The sequence below is a fragment of the Lagopus muta genome, chromosome 20 (genome assembly GCF_023343835.1).
Source record: "Lagopus muta isolate bLagMut1 chromosome 20, bLagMut1 primary, whole genome shotgun sequence".
NCBI classification, from domain to species: Eukaryota; Metazoa; Chordata; class Aves; order Galliformes; family Phasianidae; genus Lagopus; species Lagopus muta.
Genome location: NC_064452.1, coordinates 303,962 through 325,651, shown reverse-complemented (window position 1 = coordinate 325,651; position 21,690 = coordinate 303,962). Strand labels below are relative to the sequence as shown.

The 21,690-nt window shown below is 48.9% G+C and overlaps 1 long non-coding RNA gene across 3 annotated transcripts in view; it reads right to left on the bottom strand.

The window, feature by feature from the left end:
• The window catches only part of LOC125702805 (uncharacterized), a 63,226-nt gene extending 46,303 nt beyond the window's left edge, over positions 1–16,923 (bottom strand). Inside the window, exon 1 of one of the 3 annotated variants that reach the window (XR_007380708.1) lies at positions 14,931–16,923. This is a non-coding gene — a long non-coding RNA (uncharacterized LOC125702805). Of the gene's footprint in view, positions 1–12,644; positions 12,746–14,930 lie in introns of those variants that run through there. The other 2 variants (XR_007380709.1, XR_007380710.1) reach the window with 2 other exon arrangements.
• Between the last annotated feature and the right edge of the window lie 4,767 nt (positions 16,924–21,690).

Genomic DNA, 21,690 nt, shown 5'->3' with positions numbered 1-21,690 from the left:
TCTAAGGGTGTTGTCTGGGACAACAGCTTTGCCTTGTGGGAAGGCCATTTATGAGGGGACTAATTAAATGAATTTCGTCAGAGACATTGTGATGCCAATTCATCAGTAATTCAAAGCAAACCATACGGGAAGAGTAACAGAGGATGCAGTGCCGGACCCTGGCAAAACAAGTGGGTGGGTTTGTTCCCTTTCATCTCCCTGCTTGGAAGCAATCATTAGGCTGTCAGCGGTACCAGCAGACCCAGCCAACCTAACCCTAACAACTCCCCTGCTCATTTCTGTCTATCCCAGCCACATGCACTTCCAAGCTCGTTCAGGGATGAAGAACCAATTCACAATTCACTGACCAGAGAGGTGATGGCATCTCACAATTAAGGCTCCAGAACGAACATCCATACACAACCAGGTCCAGCGGGCCCTTGTGCCAGAGACAAAGGCTCTCTCAGCATTCCCCACCTCCCATCAAGATGGCCCTTTGGTTCTTTTCACACACCGAGATCTCAGAGAATGGAACAGTTTTGAGGCATGACAGAGAGAGGGGAGGGAGAAGAACCCGAATGCCACGGGGCAGGAGGGGCAGCAACAGAGGACAACAGAGTGAGAAGCTGCTAAGATTTAATCCAGAAACAGGTCTGGGCTGAACAGGGAAGGAGAAGCAAGGACAAAGGCAATTCCACCTGCTGTAAAACCATGAGAAGATGTGGCCTCCTGCAGCTATGAATCAGATTAGCTGAAGTTGGGCTCTTTAGGTGCTTCCAAGCATGTCCTGTGCCATTTGCACCAATTACAGGGCTGCTGTCCAGCCTGCCTTCCCGTTTGGAGCTTAATGTGAAACAGGAGGAGCCTTAATATATTTCTGTGAGGAAATGGGTATTTAATCCAATTTTTCCAAATCCTAATTGCATCCTTATTTTTTCCTAATACTGAACTGATCAATGAGGCAGCTCAGATTTTACCCTGGCATTTCAGCACACCATAAAAAAACAGCAACAAAACCCACATCAGACGCAGCAGCTGTTAGAGAGGCTGTTCATTCACAGCAGCACAACTCAAACGCCACATATCACAGAGGGTTTCAGCAACCCATGCTCTGTGGAGCAGGGCGGGCTGAGTATGCAGAGGAACTGCCTCGTCTGGGGCTCCTTTCTGTTTAACTGCATTGCACTGGAGCCGGTTTGCATTCTCCTTTCTCACCAGTGCATCTTTTCAGATGGAAAAAATCCTGTTAGAGTGGCTGCATCCCCAGAACATAGTTAACTCATGAGTGAAGCAGTGACATTTAAGGTCACAGGCACTGGGGAGTTTGTGTTGAACTGAGCTCCCTCGTGTCTCCAGTAAAGAAGGAACAGCGACAGATTAAGACATTTTTATGGCTTCTATGAAAGCTGCTTCATTTTTCAACCTGCCATGGATGAAACATTTCCTTAATGCCTTTTACATCAAAGAAATAATTTCTTTATGTGCCATCATCCCATCTGCTTTCCATTCCCAATCTCTGTTCCCTTAGAAGGCAGAGCATCAATTGGTATTCAGTGAGGAAATTGTCATTACCTTTATTAATTATATCACACTATTCAGCACCCGAGATATGGGAATTACTGCTCTCTGTGCCACACAAGTGGATGCAGATCCCATCAGGAGAGACCAGAAGCACTGCCTGCCACTGTCAGATGCCTTCTGTCAGCACTTCTGTGGTCGGAACTCTGCGTTTGGGGACACTCATTTTTTTGTGGGCACAGTGGCAGAAGCACAAAGCCTGAGAAGCTTTCCTAACACACAGCAGAGCTCAGAGTTGAACATGTGCACCTCACATTGCAGTGTCTGTTCATGTGCTGGACTGCCTTTCTATTATTATTGTTTTAATGGCACCAGCCACAAAACATCTCTAATTTCCAGCTTGTCAGCATACAAAAACCAGTCTGTCTTTTACTATCTGTTGCCCTCCATAAAAAAATCCCTCTTACCAATGATTCTGCACCGCATACATGGAAGACTCCCCTGCACTACCCGGGCTGCAACCTGCAGAATACAGCAGCACAACGAAAGCAACAAGGCTGACACTTGTCTGTGGACGTACTGGGGCACCAGAGCTTCTCCCTGTGAAGCTACCAGCTCCAGCAGCTGCAGTGAGGTGTGAAAAACCCCACAATGCATCAGAGCAAAATAAAAGTCAAGTAGAACAGTGCTGATCTGTCATTGCAGCCAGCTGCGTTTCAGTCCCGCCACGTGTTTCTGTAAATAAGAGCCAACCCAATGAAGTTTGACTTACCTTTACTCATTCAGGCCCCAAATATCAAGCACAGCATAATCCATGCAACTGAAACTGGGCTGGGGTCTTCTCTGTGACTGCAGGAAAGCAGTGAGACAGAAGTTCCTGCAGTCTCACTGCTTTCGTGTGTCACAAGCATTGGATTTGGGCAATGTGGAGAGCAGCAACGCAGCCTTAAGACTGACACACAGTGAGGGGGGATGCTGCTTTCTTTTGTCTTGTGTTTTACATGTACATTAAATAAACCTGGGGCAGGACATACCTGTGCAGCCCCATTCCCAACTGCACATTTTGGTTTTGAACCCAGAGATGAACAGGCTGCAATGAAGTGAATTGTTGTGATAACATTAAAAATTCAGAGGAACTCATTATCCTAAATTTAATTGCTCCTTCCAAAATTCTGTCAGACTCATTATGTTGGTTCCCTTTCTGACATGGTTTAAGCTCCTCCAGAGAGCAGCTGTACCGTAGCAGTAATAATGATTAAATTGCTGTCTAAAGCTTCGCTGGCCATCAGAAATAAGTAGAGTAAATTCACACTTGCAGCCACTTTTACAGACAATTATTGTGCCATAATGGCAGAGCTTATGAGACGTCTTTCTGGAGTTCACAAAGCACAGATGCGCTGAGAACACAGCTCTGCTGGCACTGCCCACAGAGCTGAACAAAACCTGGGCTCCCAGACATACAAACTGTCAGGAAAAGAGCTGCAAGAAAAACGAAGTCTTCACAAGTTCACATGGAAGGCAGGAAGTTTAGTCAGTCACAGGTATGAAGATGGCAGTGTTTTTTAGGCAGTCGCACAGCATGGTGAGAGCACAAAAACAAGCTCTCGTAGTGCAGCCCACGAGGCCTTGTTTAAGAAAACTCCTCAACACACACCCACGTGCATCCTCGTTGCAGCTCAGGGCCCCGGCATGCTGAGCCTGGCAGGACGAGTCATGTACGACGTGCCTGCTTTCAGGGTGTGTTAAACACAGCAACACACAGGTTAATACCATCAATCAAATTTGTAATTAATTCCAGCAACTCATTAACAGGAGTGAAATCACTGGAGCTTCACCAGTTTATGAGCCCTACGGATATGTGTCCATTTATCTGCTAAATGGTGCTGTGGCTTTGCTGTGTACGGTAACTGCTAATGCAGAGATGCTGCCAACAAGCTGCACAGAACCAGAGCAGCATTCCAACTGAAGTTCCACTTCTGCACCCAGGAGTTAATTGGGACACAATATACAAAGTCAGTGCTAACTTCTCCTTAAACTGTCATTTTTTCCACTCAGACTCAGCCAGGCTGCCTTCAGCTGCCCTGGGAAGTCACAGTGAAAGGGCAAAGCTCTGAACTGCACTCGGGGCACCCGATGCATTTGGTGCTTTGAAGCGCTGGGTGCATCCCAGCGTGCCCTGCTAAATAACATGCTGCAGTGAAAAGTTACTCTGAATTATTATTAACAAGCACTGCAATGTTTTAATTAGCCCCCTGATGAATTCTGGCCAAAGAGTAGCGACAATAAATTGCCTCTCTCTGTGAAATTTCCATTTTGACTTTAATGATAAAAAAAGGCTCCAGATGACACCAGCAGCACCAAACGCACTGTGCTGTCTCAGAGCTGTGGTGAGAGCTGATGCACACAGGGTGCTCTGCTGGGAGCTCTGTGATGCCCCATCCGCTGCAGCACGCAGGGCTGGGCCACCCTGCAGCCAGCAGCAAATGAGGCCCTGCATCATCTCGTGTCTGAAAGGAGGCCTCATTAACTCGCATCTTTCTGACAGCTCCACTTTAGATGAAAATGTTCAGTCTCAAATGTCACCCCCCAAAAATACAAGACAAAACAAAACAAAAACCCCACAGTGCTGCCTTACTGTGCCTCACCAAACAGCAGCGCTCTCCTGTAGCCAGGGGGAGTAAAAAGGGCTTCCTGCACTTCTGTCCAGTCATCCCCCCTCCTCAGTGTCTCAGCACTGCTCAGCTCTGCACAGCCCGGGCTGCTCTGTGCTCAGCACGAGAAACGCACACATCCCAGTGGGGTGGAAGTGATGCCAAAGGATGATTTGCCAGGGCCATCCTCACACGCTGCCTCCACAACTGCAGTAAAAGTTGGACTTCATTTAGTTATATTAAAATTGTACTGGCTTGTGTAATACCTGGCAACTAGGTCAGAACTTGTGCTGCAGCTACAGAAAGGAACATAACTGTAAGTCACGTAAATATCCTCAGCCCAGTCAGCAGCACAGGGATGTACAGCACATTTCTCATTTTAAGGACAAAGCACATTCCCAATTAGTGCTTAAAAGGAAGCTTGAGTCTTTGATTCATCAACTGAAACAAATTGGAGGACTTCTGCAGAAAAAAACCACCACCAACAAAAAGCCATCCTAGAATAACATAATACCAAGGGTTAGAAACAAGCAGAGGGGAAAGAGGTTCTGGGAGGACACAACAGAACACTGCAGCACCATGCAATTATGGTCCCAGTGGAACTGCATCGTTTCTGAAAGTTAAGCTTATACATAAAGATGTTCAGGAGGGTAATGAAGACACAGGGCAGCCACATCCCAGGGGCTTAGCACATGTAAGGACAAGAGGATTCACTCCTTAATAAGGGTTTCTTATTATTTGGGATTAGGAAATGGCTCTGCATAACTCATTTATACTTTCACATCATATTTGCTTCCAGAGGGGGACTTTTGAACTGCCTAATCACCATCTTGCTGCTCTAAGATGATCCTGTTGTTTTTTCTGCCTTTTTCTCCCTTCTAATTCTTATTTATTCATTCTCTATACCCTTTACATGAAACAAAATGCCCTGAATCTTAAAGTCCCCTTAATTCTGAATCCCCTGAAGCAATTTTGTCTTAGGGAAAAGCATGAAGATGCTCATGTATTTGTTCCCCCAGCAGCATTCTGTGCATAGACTTGGAGGAAAACTCCAGTTCCAGCAGATGGTCTGTTAACCCAGCACCTGCTAGATGTCTGCACAGAATGTACTGTCACACCTGTCCCGTAAGCTGTGCTGCAGAGAGAACTGCAGACTGCCAGCCACTCTGCAGGTGGGGCACGGCCACACAGCCAGCCCTGACACCGCACAGAGGCGACGTGCAGCCCTTTCCCCTTGTGACGTTTCCATCTTCTGATCAGAACTGCTCCTACACGACACTGCATAAATTCTTCCCATTTCCAAAGGCACATTGCATTGGGCAACATCCCTTGGAAGATAATACAGCACAAAAGAGTCAAGTGTTCCTGAAGAAAGGAATAACTGAGCCAAATCAGCTCCAAGCAGGCTCCATCCACGCTGTTGCCACCCCGTATTCATCAGGAACAATGAGCACTGGCATTGAGATTCCGTGCTGGTTTCATAAACAGAGTGCTGCCTTTTTAGTATGTCACATTTAGACAGGAGAACAGATTCTGGCTATAAGAAAGCATCCTTGGAACCTGTTTTTATAGTTCTTGAAATATTTCTGAACAGTTTTCTTATCACGCACGTTAAACAACTCCAGCCTCAGAAGTATAATAACCCCCTGCAAATGCGCTGACTTCTGCAAAGCATCAATGTGAGGCTCACATGTGGGTCACAGCCTAACGCATTCACAAACAACGCAGCCCCCGCACAAAAGGGGAGTCAATGCTAATTATGATGAGGAATCCCAGTGTCTCTTGGTGCAGCTGTGGTGATGCTCACCTGTACACAACACTCTCTCACCTGGTGATTTTAAGGATAACACCAGGCACAGCGCTGTGGTGTGAAACGTGTCCTCCTGCCCCCAGATCTGCCAGCCAACAGCTGGTGGTGGGGAAACATCCCATCCTCTCTGTGCATAGCTGGAACATAAGGAAATGCAGCTTCAGCTGCTCTCAGCCAAGCCGGATGCATTTTGGATTTAAAAGAATGTCAAAACCATTCACTGAAATTCTCAGGTGCAAGAAGAAGAGTCCTAGCAGGGAGCGGCTCTGTGCTTCAATCCCATTCCCACTTCCTGAGGAGCAGTTTGAGGCTGGAACTGGTCAGAGAGGAAAATGGTACTCCTGCAGACATCCTTTAATTGTAGAATTATGTTCATCAGCCTTTGAGGCTGTTTCCACAAGTTTGAGTATTACAGACTGCTACCCTTATTTCTGTAAATACTGCTGAGACAAAGGAACGCTCTCCAATCAGACCAGCACTGAAGGAAGATCCTGCAACTCTATGACACACGTGGGGTCATCATGCTTCTGTGCAGGTCAGCTCAGCTACAGGTAAGAAACACAGCACAGAGCTAGCAGAGAGCTTCCTCTGCCAGACATACAGCCTGGTGTAGACAGGCATGCCAGGCTGCCTGACATGGGGCGGGAGCCTCATCCTTACGTCCTGAGCCGCAGTGCCACATGTAGCAGGTACCCAGGCGTCACTGCCCGCCTAATGCCAGCGGGTGCCTGAGTGTCACATCCTGCCCAATGCCAGCAGGTACTCAGTAGGTGCAGCCCACTGCCAGCTGTGGGCACATCCCATCGGGCTGGGATGTGGTGGGTGCCTGCCAGCCCCTCATGCTGCTCCAGCAGCCCGCATGCAGCACTCACTCTGCGCCGGGGCTGCTGCTCTGCCTGCCTTGCCGAGCTCTGCAGACGCCTTCTGTGTGGGCACCCCACTGCCCCTCACACAGGAATGTGCTGCTGGTGCTGCCGGAGAAACGGTGCAAAGGGTGGAGATGTGTACAAAATGCTCTGCTGGTGGATTTAATGCCGAGCGGTAAAACGTTTTATCCAATCTGGAGAACAGTGTTTAAACAGATGCTATTAGTGGTTGAATTTCAAAAGTCAACAGGGCTAATAAACCTTTACTTCTACTAAAAATGCTATGAGCCCAAGCCCTTTTTTTTCTTTAGGTGTTCAATTAAGAAAGAACACAAAGACCTCTCCCAGATTTAAGACTGTAGTGATCAGGTTAAGCATTCATCCCATTGTGTAAAGAAACAAACTGATTATTGTTAAATAACTCATATCTCAGGAGCAGTGTTACAAATGACCCAAATGGAACTAGAAGCATCTTAAATACAATTTCTTGTCAGATTACATGTGAAATGCTCTGATGACTGAAGAGTTCCTAAAAGGACCCCACGTGTGGTCCTGGAAGGCCTGGCTCCAGCTCTGAGTAAAGCACCATTTCATCTAATTGTTGTTTACCTCAAGCAAGCCCTCTGAGCTATACAACTACATGCACTTCTCCCTGATTTATTACAGCAGTGCTGATATTTCGAAGAGCCTCATCCTCCCAAGAAGCAGAGGGAAACCAGTCATCACCCAGGACGTGGGGGAGGCATGGAGTGAGTGCTGGCTGTGAGTGCAGGCTGGGTAGAGACCCTCTGAGTGTCACCTCCTCACCCAGAAATGCAGATGTCCTTAGTGATTCTTTCAGAATGAGTACATGTGGGAGGGGGAGGAGATGAGGGAGTCGGTCTCATCGCTGCTACTACAATGCAGAATTAAGACAACCGCCCATCCATCATCTCCTCTCAAATCCTCTCTGCTCTTCAAAGACAACTGACAGCTCACAGCCTCCTGCTGCCCATCTTGCTAAAATATTAAAATATCAATGAGCCCAAGGTTCAGGTGGCTGCAGCCATCCAGAGCAGGGAGTGTGCAGCACAGAGATAACACTGTGATTTCATTTTGTTGGTAACATCACTGGATTCCCCATCCCCTGCTCTGTGACATCCCGTTCTAAAAGCCAGACTGAAATTTACAACAGCAGCAACAGCCTCTGGTGTTTGCAGGGGTAGGAGGAGTGCCACTGTGTCGAAGTAACTTTACAGCATGTGGAATGATCACTAGAACCTGGAAATCCTGCATTGGCATTGGAATGCCAAGCAGAGTCCTTGGTGCTCCAAGCAGGAGCCTCTGTACGCCAAATCCATCCACAGCAGTTTAATGGGTATGAGAATTTGTGCCCTCCTCTGCGTACAGAATTTGGAAAGTTCCTGATTTCCTAACCAAGGGATCATAACGCAGGGGCCATCCTCCTTGTACCTGTTACCTGCACCATAAAGTAAAGCTAAGTTTGTGGAAGACGTCCAAGTATCGGTGCCACACCAATCCTTAGGGCCAGGTACAAACCAATTACCAGCTGTGGGCTGAGCTGCTGTGGGCTCCTGCCTGCCGCTATCGGCCCTGCTGACCTGCAGGGATGGGACGTAGCCCTTTGCCCCACAGAGGAGAACTGCTCAGCGAAGAGCAGAGGCAACACAACCGCAGCGATGTGGGAACTGTTCGTGGCTTCCTTCCGCTCAGAGCGAAATTCAGCGACGCCAACATCGAAGCCCTAAGGAGATGAGGATAAGAGGGCTCTGCTCCCAGGCGTGTGACACTGCCCGCCTTTGTGGGACAGATGTGAGGGAAGAGAACTGAGGAGAAAGCAAAGCTGGGCTGAAAGACTTTTTTCTTTAAAAAGAAAGAACAAAATGAATATGATCCTGAAAGAACAACTGTTCCTTTCAAAGCTGTTAGTTTAGGAAGCTCGCTATAGAAGGGAACATTTCTGATATGTGGTTGCTGGTTTCCAAGCAACAGCTGAGCCCTGCTCCACTGCCGGCAGCCTGCGCTCCCAGCCGGGCTGCGCCGACGGCACCACGGGCAGCACCGCAACGGCTGCGGGCACAGCAGGGAGCAGCATGGAGCTGGGAGCAGAGCGGGGCTCCAAAAGTGACGGCAGAAACGAGGCTGCAGCCCCGCACAGGGCAGGGGCTGGCAGAGGAACCGGCAAAGGAAAATCGGAAACCCAACAGGACAGAATTGCAACAGCAGAGCTCTAGTTTATGTGAGGGTATGTAAGAGCATAGTTCAACGTGAGTTACCCAAACAGTTCTGAATTGAAGAGTTCTCATATCCTTTGGGTACACTGAAGTTATGTGCAGGTACAGGAAAACGGCATTGTGGACATCTGAGAAAAGGTTTCATTGCATTTCCCTACGGAGTGCTCCTCTATTTGACGCTGTTAACTGTCACTAATAGCGTTCTTATTTCCTCACGTAGATCCATTGCACTCTTTGCAAACCACCAGGCAACCATGCAAACACGGAAGCCTGCTTTGCACATCGCTGATGCCCGTTGGTTCTGCTGATCCTCTCCAGCTCCCTGTTTCTCTACCACCTATCCTTCCACATCTCTTCATGACACTGCCCCTCATCCTTCGTGATCCTCAACTCTTTGGATCCATCCCTATGCTTTGCCACAGTTGCTTGTGATGCACTTAAAACTGGAGGGAAGGGACAGCTTGCCACAGAAAACCTAACTGGCCAACTCAATAGCCTAATTCATAGGCACCAATGACAGCAGACATTGCTGTGACTCAGCGACGTCTCTCTTCAAAGCTGGAGAAAGGTGGTGGTAGCAGGAAGGCCAGCATGCAAAGCACACCGCATTGCATCCTGATACCCTGACTTCATATAATGTCTGAATCAGTGCAGTCGTGGCTGTGCTGGGCACTCAGGGCTCACTAATTGCTGCTGCCACTTCCTGATAATGAATCATCGAGTCCAGTGTTTTTCTCTACAAAATCTGCAGAGGCTTCTTAGAGGCACTGATGGTGTTTATGGTACAGACATTCAGGCATTCAAATGTTTATTACTCAGGTGACTTTCTATATACTCAAGTTTACTATCGTCCACTAAAAATAAAGAAGCAGCTATTACTTAACCTGTCAGAAGCCTGAGCCTTCAGGCAGTAATAGAAGCAGCTCATTTGATGGAAGCTGCGAGCACCTCCAATTGAGCCTCCAATGAAGTGCAGCCCTGGGTCTGAGCAGGGGAGCAACCTCCGCTGAGCAAACAGAGCAGAGCAGAGCAGAGCAGAGCAGGGCCTGCCCTAGCCTGGTCACCGCAGAGTGCTGGTGGAGCTGCAGGCATTATGGCCTTCCTTCTCCACAAACAGCTGCACATAAAAGATAATACAGGTTGCAGACATCAAAAGGCAGCACTCAGGAAAACATCACGACTTTAAGCTGTTTTCTGAGGCTGGAAACCACTCACAGAGGAAGGACAAAGACAGCAAGCTGCTTGGGGCAGGGACTGTGTCTCTCCCTGAGCCCAGCACAAAGGGACTCTCAGGCTGGACACAATGCCAGGAAGGAACAGACATTCCAGTTATGTTTGAAGGCGCTCAAACAGCAGGAAGCCCTCAGGCCCACGTGCTGTGATTGCCAACACGCTGTTTTCCCCATTCCGCCTGCAGTCCCCGAGGTTGGTGCCCTGCACTCCCTCATGCTCTGATCCCCCAGGCCAGGCTCCCTGCAGCCGGCTGCCCACCTTCACCGCTCCCTTCACCGCTCCTCAGCCTGCACACGCTGGGACACGTGGCTCTGCTGTACCTCAGGCAATCTCCTGTAATGAGGGCTGTTAGTCCCCAGATCACAATCAAATCACCTCAAAGATTATGGGTTCACAGAACGGTATATTTTCTGAACACATATTGCAGAGCACAATCCATTAGCAAACCAGACGTGCTACTCTGTTATTTGAATCTGAATCTCTGAGTAGTGCTTTTAGCAAATTTACTTTTCTCAGCCACTTAAGAATAATTCCTTTGCATCACCATTGTATCTTTAAGGTCAGTTCAAACGATCCCCTATATTTAGTTGCTTTTGCATGAAGCTGAAAGCACAAAGACTGGCAGAGATCAGCTAAATGTTCATTTTTGCTATAGAGCTAGCCACAGATTCTCTCCCAGAAGTCACTGTTGCGTGCCTGTGTGCTTCACACAGATCTGTGCCGATCTCCCGATCCTCCCCTCTGCGCTGACAGCACTGAGCTGTCTCATTCCCTGCCACTGCTGCAGAAAACCACTGCCACGTCACCACCTCAGCTCTGTTCCACCAGTTCTGTTTCTCTTCCCAGGGATGGAACCACACCATCACCATTGCTGTGTGCAGCACTACGTGCAATCACCATCTGTGCAGTTGGCACTTCAAAAAATATTTATATATCTGTGGAACATACATGAACATAAATGAAACACGACAAAGACTGTAACAAAACATAATATGTGCCTGCAGTAAGGGAACAGCAACAAGTTCACAGTGTGACCTCCTCATTTCAGAAGCTTGCCATCAGACTGCCAGGGCTGCCTCACAGCCACCTGCAAGCTTGCTGCTGAACCATTCATGAGAACAAATGTTCCCCACGTCCAGCTGAACCAGGCCAGTCCCACGCTCCCATGCTACTGCTCCAGGTGATCCGCCAGGCAGTGATGAGATGCACAGCTTACCCACGTGTGCAGTGTGCACTTTGTTTACTTTGAAGCTTCCCCTCTCTGCTTTATGTGATGTCCTGTCCAAACTGTGAAACAAAACAGCAGTGATCTCTAAGGCAACAACACTGGCCAAAACTCATCACTTTTACATGTTCTTTGACAGCACACTTCATTCTTTAACCAGCAGTTGAGCAGCAACAGCAGCAGCAGCTGTAGTTACAGCAATCCTCACTGAAGCGGAAAGTCCACTTCCACATTTCAAATTCCTTCAGAATTTGGAAAATTAACACAACTCTTCCTTACTACATCTCCTATATTTGCAGTGCATTTCACCTCCACTCAGACACTAGAAATGTGTTCCAAACCCTCATGTATGTTCTCCTTTTAGTTCTGCTCATTTATCTTCCAAAGGATCTTCCTTTCAAGCATATTATGTTAGTAGGCACAGCGTCTGTCCTTCCACAGCCCTGCAGTGCAGAGCTGTGCCCCTAGCAGCAGCAGAGGGAACTCCAGAGCAGAGGGCTGATCTGTGCTGTGCCCTCCTGCACCGCACCATGCGGAGCCACGCTGCATCCCCCAGAACTGCATGCACAGGGCATCCAATATGCTGCAACTGGGCTCTTTGTAAGTCATACTGCTGCTGTACAGATGAGCACCATTCTAGCATCTGCCTTTCTCTCACAGCTAAAACAAATTCAGGGGGATGTCCGAGGAAACAGGGATTCGTCACAGATCTGCCAAGTCCTCAACAAATAATGTACATGGCAGCTGAAATACTGGCAGCTGAAATACCAGCATCTCTAAAGCCACATTCATGTTTGCCAGTAGTTGTACTTGACTTAATAGTTTTCCCTATACTAAGCATCATATGACATTTATATAATGAAATCACCAATTCTGAAAAAAGAACAATGTTGTCAACCACCACACTCAGTGGCTGCTTTGCTCAGTCATTTCATGAAATAATTGAAAATCATAGGTATCACACATAGTGTTTAACCCCCAACTATTCAGAATAAAAAAAACCCCAAGATAACTATTTTTCACGTTATTTTCATTTATGAAACCACACAGTCTTTCACATAATTTCTTGAAACCACACGAACAAAAACCCATCCGTGATCTCTGTACCCGTACAGCTGAGGCTGTTACCTGAAGTGACTGAAAGTTGGAGCCATTCAGCACAGGAACTGCTTCCACAACAGGGTTCTAAAAGCAGTGCCACTCACTGCAGAATTTCTGCACTGTATTTTGTGCAACAAACAAGCAGAGGTATCAAGCAGAGAAACAAAGTGCTCAGGATTTTACTCAGCTGTGCAGTGCTTCCACCTGCCATTCATTCCACCAAATGACTGATTTCACAACACGACCATAACACATGTGCTTTGTTTTCCTACTTTTTGCCCCCTTTGTCATGGCGTTATTAAACTGTTTTTTTTTTTTTTTTCACATGCACAAACTGCCCAGCTTTTAATGTTTCTTATGCTCATTTTCACAGTATTTTGCCATAAGCCATCAGATAATCTCTCACATTCAGGATCCAATCCATTTCCCTTGTAATTTAACAAGGGCTGCAGCAGGCACTTACACGGGCCTTATCGCGTACAACTTCTCATACATGACAGGATGCCAGAGATGAGAAGACAAAAACACAACCATGTCCTGCAGCTCCAGGTCTGAGAACACATGACACAGTCAGTCCCTTCCCAGCAAGTGCTGCGCTGCGCCTCCCCCCACACAGCACACCGTACCTCTCAGCTCTGCTCTGAGCACCTCTGCACCACGAATGCCTGCAGGTCTGCAGGCCGTAATTACTGTGAATTCACGGTTAACCCAACGCCTGGCGTGCCCCTCACCGCTCACCCCTTACAGTCACTTTGCACCACCACACTCGCAGCGGTACCAGCACAGAGCGGAGCTGCTCCTGTGCAGCACGGAGGCCCGGGCATCGTCCTGCACACAGGGTGCAGCTGCAGGCAGTGGGGGGCAGCAGCAGGGGGCACAGAACCCCGCCGGCACTGCGCGTGTCACCGCCCTGCCATCCCTGCAGGTGCTGAGAGACCGTGCTGGTTTGGGTCTTGAACAAACCAGCAGAACACAAATGGTTCCGTGATCTGTGCTGAAGGACAGCTGGCTGCTGCCGCCTGGGATGTGTGTCGTACTGCTGACACTCCGCAGGCTGATCCAGGAGCTGGGAAATTCTCAGCATCATTTCTCCTACATTGATTATTCTGAACTTCATTTCCTGCTGCTGCTTCACCTGGGCAGATTCCTGTAATCCAACTGATTTAGGCTCCTACCTACCCGTACACTGAAAAATGTCATTACATTAAACATTTGATTAATTTTAGTAAAATTAACTTCCAACTTTTGCAACCACCAAGCTGTATGCACACACATTTAAAGGCTGGATGGGCTGCAGATGCACAGCTTACTGAGTGAGAGAACATCTCCAGACACCAGTGCGTTAAAATTCCAACCCGTGTCCAGATTCTTGGTTACTCACAACTCCAAATCCGGTGCACAGCTGCAGCCCTACCAACATATTCAGTTCCAGAAAATGTTTGCTAAGAGCAAAAGTGTATATTCATTTCCCCATCTTATTGAGCGTGAAGGATCGTCAGGTGTATATAAAAGCTGTAACAGCTTGAAACCCTTTAATTTTTTTCCCTCTTCAATTTCTGCACCTGACAGCTGCTGCAAACCTGCTCCTAGGACCTTCTGCCCGCAATAAGGGGGTGCTCCACAGACAAAAGCAGCCCCCCTCTCCCACCCCCCGGCACTCCCAGCGTTACGGCCGTCCCGAGTCCCGCGCTCCGGCCCAAAGCCTAACTTGAAGATGCGAAGCTTCCGAGGTGCCCCAAAAGCACATGCAGCCGTACGGCGGCCGCCTATCCCCACGTAAGGACGGATGTTCTTAAAACGAATCAGTAACTCTTCACGCGAGGCGGCAGCACAGACGAACTGCGCGTGCAGCACTGCAGATCGCAATGACGCCCCGCACTGACGCCCCGCACCTCGCCGGGCGGCTCGGGGACCCCCGGGCAGGGCGGGGCTTCGCGGAGCCGCCTCCGCACGGAGCGGCAGCGCCCCTCGGCCGCTACCCCCGCCCCGCAGATCCGCGCGTGCACCGACACCCGCACGGCGACGGGCTGCGGGGGGCTGCGGACCGTCGCCGCCGAAGGCGCCCTGCGGAGCGCGGGCGGGGCGGCGCGGCCCGGCCCAGCCCTGCCTCGGCGTCCGCGGGAGCGGCGGGCGGCGCGCAGCGGGCACGTGCGGGCGGCAGCTGACGGGCGGCGCGGCGGGCGGGGCGAGCGCGGGAGCGGCGCGGCTCCGCGGCGCGGGGTCAGCGTGCGGCGCGGCGCGGATCGGCCGCCTGCGGGAACGCCGCCGCGGCTCTCAGAGATACCCGCCGGGTCGGCCGGGATCGCGCCTCACCTTAACGAGGGTTCCCTGACCGCGGAGCGCAGGTGAGATTTCTCCTCGTTTCCTTAAACGGCCGCGTTCGCCGCTTCTGCGGGCTACTCGTCAGCCGGCTCCGAGGCGAGTAATTACAGGGCAACTTTTTGCAGCTGCCGGGGCTTTACCATCCGCTGCGGCTTCCGTGGCTGCTGCGGCCGGCGCGTTTGTCCGCGGCGTACGCAAAGCTCAGCTGTGTTACTCGTAAAGAACGCCGTTTCCTGCCGAGATGCCCTTTTCTGAGCATCCACAAAATACTGGTCTCGGAAAATAGGAAGGGATGCGGTGTGTGTGTGTGTGGGGAGGCAGGCGGGAGGCTCTGCTCTCCAGGACGGTTTCTGAAGCGTCACCGTGCCGGCTACGGACCAACGGTATGCAGTGGGTGGATGCCGCGGGGATTGGGATTGAGGGTTTTATGAAAGACGCTGCCTAAACGCAGTGATGTAGTTACAGATCTGCGCGGTGTTTTAATTCCAGCAGATTATCAAGCGCACGGGAAAATATCTCCTGCTATGGTGGGATGAGAAAAAAAATCAATCTATGCTACATTGTCTACAACAAGCTCTTGGAAAACTTAAACCCACAGCCGCAGTGCTGGCGGTTGTTTTGTGGGTTGGTTTGTTTCTTTTTGAAATTGCACGTACTGCACCATCTGCGGGGTGTTTCGGCTCTGAGTATCAGGGATGCACGTAATGCACCTGCAGTATATCAGTGAGCAAAATACTTTCTAGGGCCAAGAATACTGTTTGCTAATTGGGTGTAGATTATCACGAGTAGTGACAGAAGGCTGTATGTACTTGCAGCTCTCTTGAGTGCACGTCCCTCTGTGGAATGGGGTGCATACACATAGATTGTGTATGTACAAGTAAAATGTAGGACTGTACGCACGTATGTTTGCTTCTTTTCCCCATTGGCACGGAACCACAGCTCGGCTGTTTCTGTCGCTGAGACAGGCAGGAGCTCCCAGAGCAGCACCAGGCAGCCGCTGTGCCTTCTGCTCCCAGATGCCTCCGAGCACTTCCCTAGTCTGTCTGACAACAAATGCTCCCGGACCAGCTGCCTCCTGCAGGCTGTTCTGCAGCGCTCTCCATAGGCTGCTGTGCCTCCGACAGCACTGTTTTCCAGCTTTCCACCTACCCGTGCTAGCAGATTGGTCTTAAGCGAGTGGCACATCTGGTGAAAGAGCTGCAGCAACTGAGTGCACTCGAGTGCTGGCAGCCCCCGTGCTCACACTGCAGCTCTGCTCTGTGGCATCACCTTCCACTTCTGAAGCCAAATTATTATCAGCTGCGAAACAGCTCTTACGTTGTGTTGGCTTCTGCGCACAGTATAAGGCTGTGTCTTCTTAACTTCACACATTACACCATTTCCCCATCTCCCTGACATCTCTGCATAAAGATTTCTTTTTTTCTGCTTGATCACCACGATAATTCAACAGCTTTAACACCATATCAAAGTTAACTTCACAATCTGATACATCCTGCAGCAATCACACTTCTTGCTAGAAGGAAGGGAGGAAGGAGCAAACTTGGGAAACCTTTCTGGGCTGCCCCACTGACCAGCACAGCACATGGAGCACTACGGTGCCCGTGACGCCAGCCTGCTGGCAGACCTCACGGTGTGCTGTCAGGGTTGGGGCCTGCAGAGGGCTGCTCACACGGAGCCGTCCTCCTGTGCCGCACTCCCCAGGCATGTTGCTCCTGCAGCTGGGAGCACAGCAGGCAGTACAGGCTGGTGGTCCCTGCATGCATGGTTTTGTGTTTACTTGTTTAACAAAAGAGGAATTAGGTGATTTTAAAAAGTTACATGCTTCCTGAAAGTTAACATGAAGAATGTCAGTGGTCTCACTGTGACTTTACCAAAAATCCTGGGGATCAGCTTCATTTTGATGGGAAGGGGTGGGAGAGTTAGTACACAGGAATATTTAAAAGCCAATTTATGCTCTAAATCAGACGACTGGGGTGGGGGCCTTGGGAGGGAACGGGGTAGAGTCCTGTTTCTTGTGGTTCGTACAAACCCTCACAGAGCCTGGCAGCTGCGGAGCTGGGGGACCTGGTGAGGCTCACAAAGGGCTGCCATGGCCTCCCCACTGCTGATCTGCCCACAGCACCAGCCTTGGGGCCAGAGGAGAACAGCCACCAGGGCTCTCCTCCCACATGGATGGAGGGCAGGGATGGGAAGGGTACAGCACAGCCCAGGCAGGATGGGGCCACAGAACTGCTGGCAGTGCACAACCCTCAATGGGAGCACAGAGATCCTGCACATGCGATGTCCTCTTTGGTGACCCCAAAAGTGACTGTTCCCCACAATGCTGGGTGGTCGCATCCCTACACTCTAATTTTCAAGCTAAAGAAGCGCTCTTAACGGTCAGCCTGGTTCCATTTACCCCAGCTGTGCAAAATGGGCCACAAGCCTTGAGCTTGCTCAGCCCCGCACCCTCCGGCACAGGCTGGGGCTGGCAGTGCCTGTGGCAGTGCAGTTCCTCCACTGCTGCTGCCCTGAGCCTCCAGGGAAGGGTGGGTGGTGCTTATCTGAGCCCTGGAGCTGCCAGGAGGGTCAGCGGTCAGCTCCTGTTCCTCACACCTCATCTCACTGCTAGCATAAATTTCTAAGATACATTGTCCAGTTAGTGAGAGGATGCCCCATGGCACTTTCTAAACAAACCAGAAAAAGTACCAATGGATTTAAGCCAAAATCCATCAGCATCAAACTGTATCTTGATCTGAGTGGGTTCTGGCTTAAGACAGAAGAGCAGCAGAGCGTCCTCTAATCCTTACTTGCAGCACATGCTGCTTTACCAGTGAAAAGCCTTCATCCACATCTTTGTTTTTCTCTCATACCCCATGATTTGGAAACTGGGAGAACGTGGACTTCCTCTACTGATTCCATTTGAGGCACAAGATGCTTTTAGTCTTAGTGACCTATAAATTATTGACAGGACCCCAGCTGCAAACTAGCAGCTTCCCGAATGCTTCTTTCTGCCCCACATCCATGCAGTGGTGCAGCACGCTGTTGGCCTTGACTGTCCAAGCAGAGCATCTGGGAAATGGCAGATTAAATTACGGCTGGTCGCCTTCTGCTTGGATATACAGGACAAATGTGAAAAAGGGATGGATTTCTTTTTCTAAAAATAGTTTTCACGAGTCCCAGTGCCTTCAGTTTGCAGTAGAAAACTGATTTTTGCTTTTGTGCCAAGAACTCTGAATTTGCAAAATCCTGCTGGTCTTTAGACAAGATTTGCTATTGAAGGGCTGCAGCCTTTGATGCGGTATTGATCTGAGTTCTTTCAGTGAACACCCCATAGAAGGACAGGCCTTGGGGCAGCTCCTCACCTGCACACCTGGGAATATTCTTTGTTGTCTTCAGCCCTATCAGTCTCCACAGCACTGGTAAAAGCACTCGGTGCTCCCCTATGGTTTCTGGAATTACACCATTAGCTCGGAGGGCAGAATCACCAAGAATTTTACACTGTTTATTTCTCTTTAGAAATGACAATATAATGATAGTGCAGCTGCCTAATGTGACATTTTTAAAAATCACAATTTATGAGATCATTTTGGAAGCAAGTTTCTGACCTGCTTTTCCTTGTAACAACTCCTTTATGGTACTTATAAATCTGGTACTATGCACGTAATGAAAGAACACAAGGACTAGAAGGAAACCAGCAATAATCAGACTGGGAGGTGCCTCGGTTGGGATGCGCAGTCCCATGGACACGCTCCAAGGCGCAACGTGCCGAGCTCCTGGGCTGTGCTCCGGCACTTCCTGGTGCTCTGCACAACTCCACAGAGGGGCAGGGTGGCAGCAACACAGCTTGCAGGAAGCAAAGCAGCTTCAGTGCAGGTGCTGGTAGGAGCGCAGCATTTCCACAGAGCGGGTGGCACAGCACTGCGCCCACAGCCCGCCGGCATCCATGCAGCACCGCAGCGCTCCCTGCTCTGAGCCTGGCCAGCACATCGCCGCACCCAGCCACGCTGTGCTCAGGGAAATCTTTCTCTTAAGCAGTTGGCTGTCCCAGGACAGTGAAAGAAGTCCCAGAACTGGCTGTTCCAGGAAAGATGTCAGAACAGATCTGATTCTGGAATTCCAGATAAGAGTCATCCTATAGTTCTGCACTTAGCCCTGCTTGCAAAGCTTCCCCATAGGGTATTTCTATCAGTGCCATAAACAGAAATACTAGAGGTCTCACAGAAAAACAGAATGCTGTTTTTCCCTAATGACATTTCCAGGCACAAACAGCTAAAGGCTGCTGTTCAAACAAACAAATGGCTATCTGGCTTCCACACGGTGAAAAGTGCACCTGCGGCTGCTAAAGTGAGTAATATGAATGAATATGAAGTAAGAATAAAGAGCTGTTTTATAAAACAGAACCTCTGCTCGCCGTCAGAGCTGCACGTGGTGGGCGCTGTGGGTCAGCAGGTGCCGGCACAGCATCCACTGCTCCTCATTTTCCCTTTTTTCCTGGTGCAGCATTGACCCTTTCATTGCTCTCCTCACCTGGAGGGTTTTCCACTGTTCAGCAGTTCTCATTACCCATTTCAAAGTCCTTCCTATTATTATTTTATGATTGTAATGACTTTAACTCAACTATCAATTAATACAGTCCTAAAACCCTTCGGCTACCAGAACTGATAAATAGGAATGGAAGACTCTATTTCTATTTCACTTCATTTATTTTAAGTGAAATCTGTATAAAGAAGACAAATGGCACATTTTCTATTACCAGATACTATTTCCCATCCTCCTTATTCTTTCCTTTTTAACACCATCATCAGAAGTGACACACTTCAATTCTTTTAGGCGTACTCCGATGATACTGCAGTATACAGTTTACAGAAAAATCAAATTACTTTTTTTTTTTAAATGTCAGCAGCACTCTTCCCCATCTCCCCGCTAAGTGCAACATCTAATTTCTGCAGAGTACGTTTGCAGCAGTTGCTGTGGGCGGAGAGTCTGCTTATTTGTTTGGTTGGTTTTTACTACAAGGCACTGTCATGGCAACCACAGCGAGGGCGAACGCATCTGGAGGTACTCTGTGTACGTCACACTGGCTGCAGTAAAACTGCCTCATGCCATTTAAACTTTTTATCCGCTGTGTGAGGGCAGGCAGGCAGTCGTGGGAGCCCCAGCGGCAGCCCATCCTTGCAGGCCCAGCAGTGCCATGGTGGCCGCACACAGCGCTGTGCTGGGACTCCGCTCTGTTCTTGGATAGATGAGCATGGCAGCACTCTGCGGTGTCTAATTGTAGCTCATATTCTGTTCATCTGTCTAGGTACTTCTGACCCTTTTACTGTAATTCCTGAGCACTCACAACGTTAATCAGAGATTTTCAATAATTTAAATCTAAGGGTCAGCTCTTCCACTGCTGTAAATCAATGTCTTTTTTTTCTTTTTTTTTTTTCTTTTTGGCTTTGGAGCTAATCGGAAGGGAGTTGGGATCACTTTCACAGTGGGAAAGTGATCTTAATTTATTAAAGCACACTGCTGCCTTGTACCCATAGTGCCGTCTCTCTAGAGCTCATCAGCTGCTAAAAACCCACAGGTACTGGCAGGAGAACAGGCCCTTATCACACTGAGTTCTCAGAGTAAGTACAACAGCAGAAACAAGGGCACCCCCTATTTTCAGTGCTACGGCTGAGATCAGCACCACAAAGTGCCAGCAGGCCGCCAGCCCGGTCCAGTGCCAGCCCTGCTCAGCCTCGTCAAGGAATTCCGGCTCCACTGACAGCACATACAGCTGGGCTTTAGAGTGCTTTTTTCTTAGAAGTTTTTGAGCCTTGCTTCTGATTGCTGTTTAAGATAGAAAGAAATGGTACAACTAAATGAAAGAGCAGAGGCTTTTAATTGCTAACATCTATTGAAGAGAGTGAGTGAATAGCCACAAAAATGTAAATGAGAAACAAGGAGTTCAGCAGAGATGCTTCTTTGCTGGGACTGGAGATTCCAGAGGATGCTCCAATGACAAGTTAAGCAAAAGCCATAATATTTTCCTTCCTGGAGAACATTGCATCCTTAGCGCTTGCCTGGCCCCATAGAAAAGCTGTTGACCAGGGAAGCAGGAACTTGTGGGGAGATGCCATTTTGTATTCACTACAGGAGGTTAAAGTTCCCTAGAACACAAAGGAGCTTTCCTTTCCCAGGCAATCCCATCATGGTACACATCAACACAATTAAAGCCTGCAAAGCTCAGAAGTGGTCAGAAGTATTTGGTTAAATCCAAAATGAGTTTTTATTCCAGACATTCACTGTTCTTTTCCCATGCACTTCTGCATGTTGATATTTGTCAATAAAAATTGACTAAAAAAAACCTAGGACCTCTGGTTCCTCTCACAGTGACATGTGACACCTCACACATAGCCTTCAACTGCAAAGAGATTAATAATTTTCCTGTCCTTTGGCAGTAGATGCAGTTTCTTTCCTCCCCACGCCCACACTGCTGTTTCCTTCTGATCAGCATTTGTAGCTTAGCTACTGCTTAACTGAAAGGAAGGAATTTGCCAATGCTTTGCTAGAAAGATGCCTGTGCAACGTCTGTCCATTCCAGCCACGGACAAAGAAGGGAGAAGATGACTATTGACAAAAGAAAATGAATAACCTTTCTCCAAACACCTCTAGAGAAATCACCTCATTATAACTGTATTTCTTGCACAGTTCTAGCTCAAGAAAGGTAATGCTGAATAGCTGGAGCTATCTGCTGCTCAACCAGTCATTCTCACAGGATTATTGTCATTAAAGTACA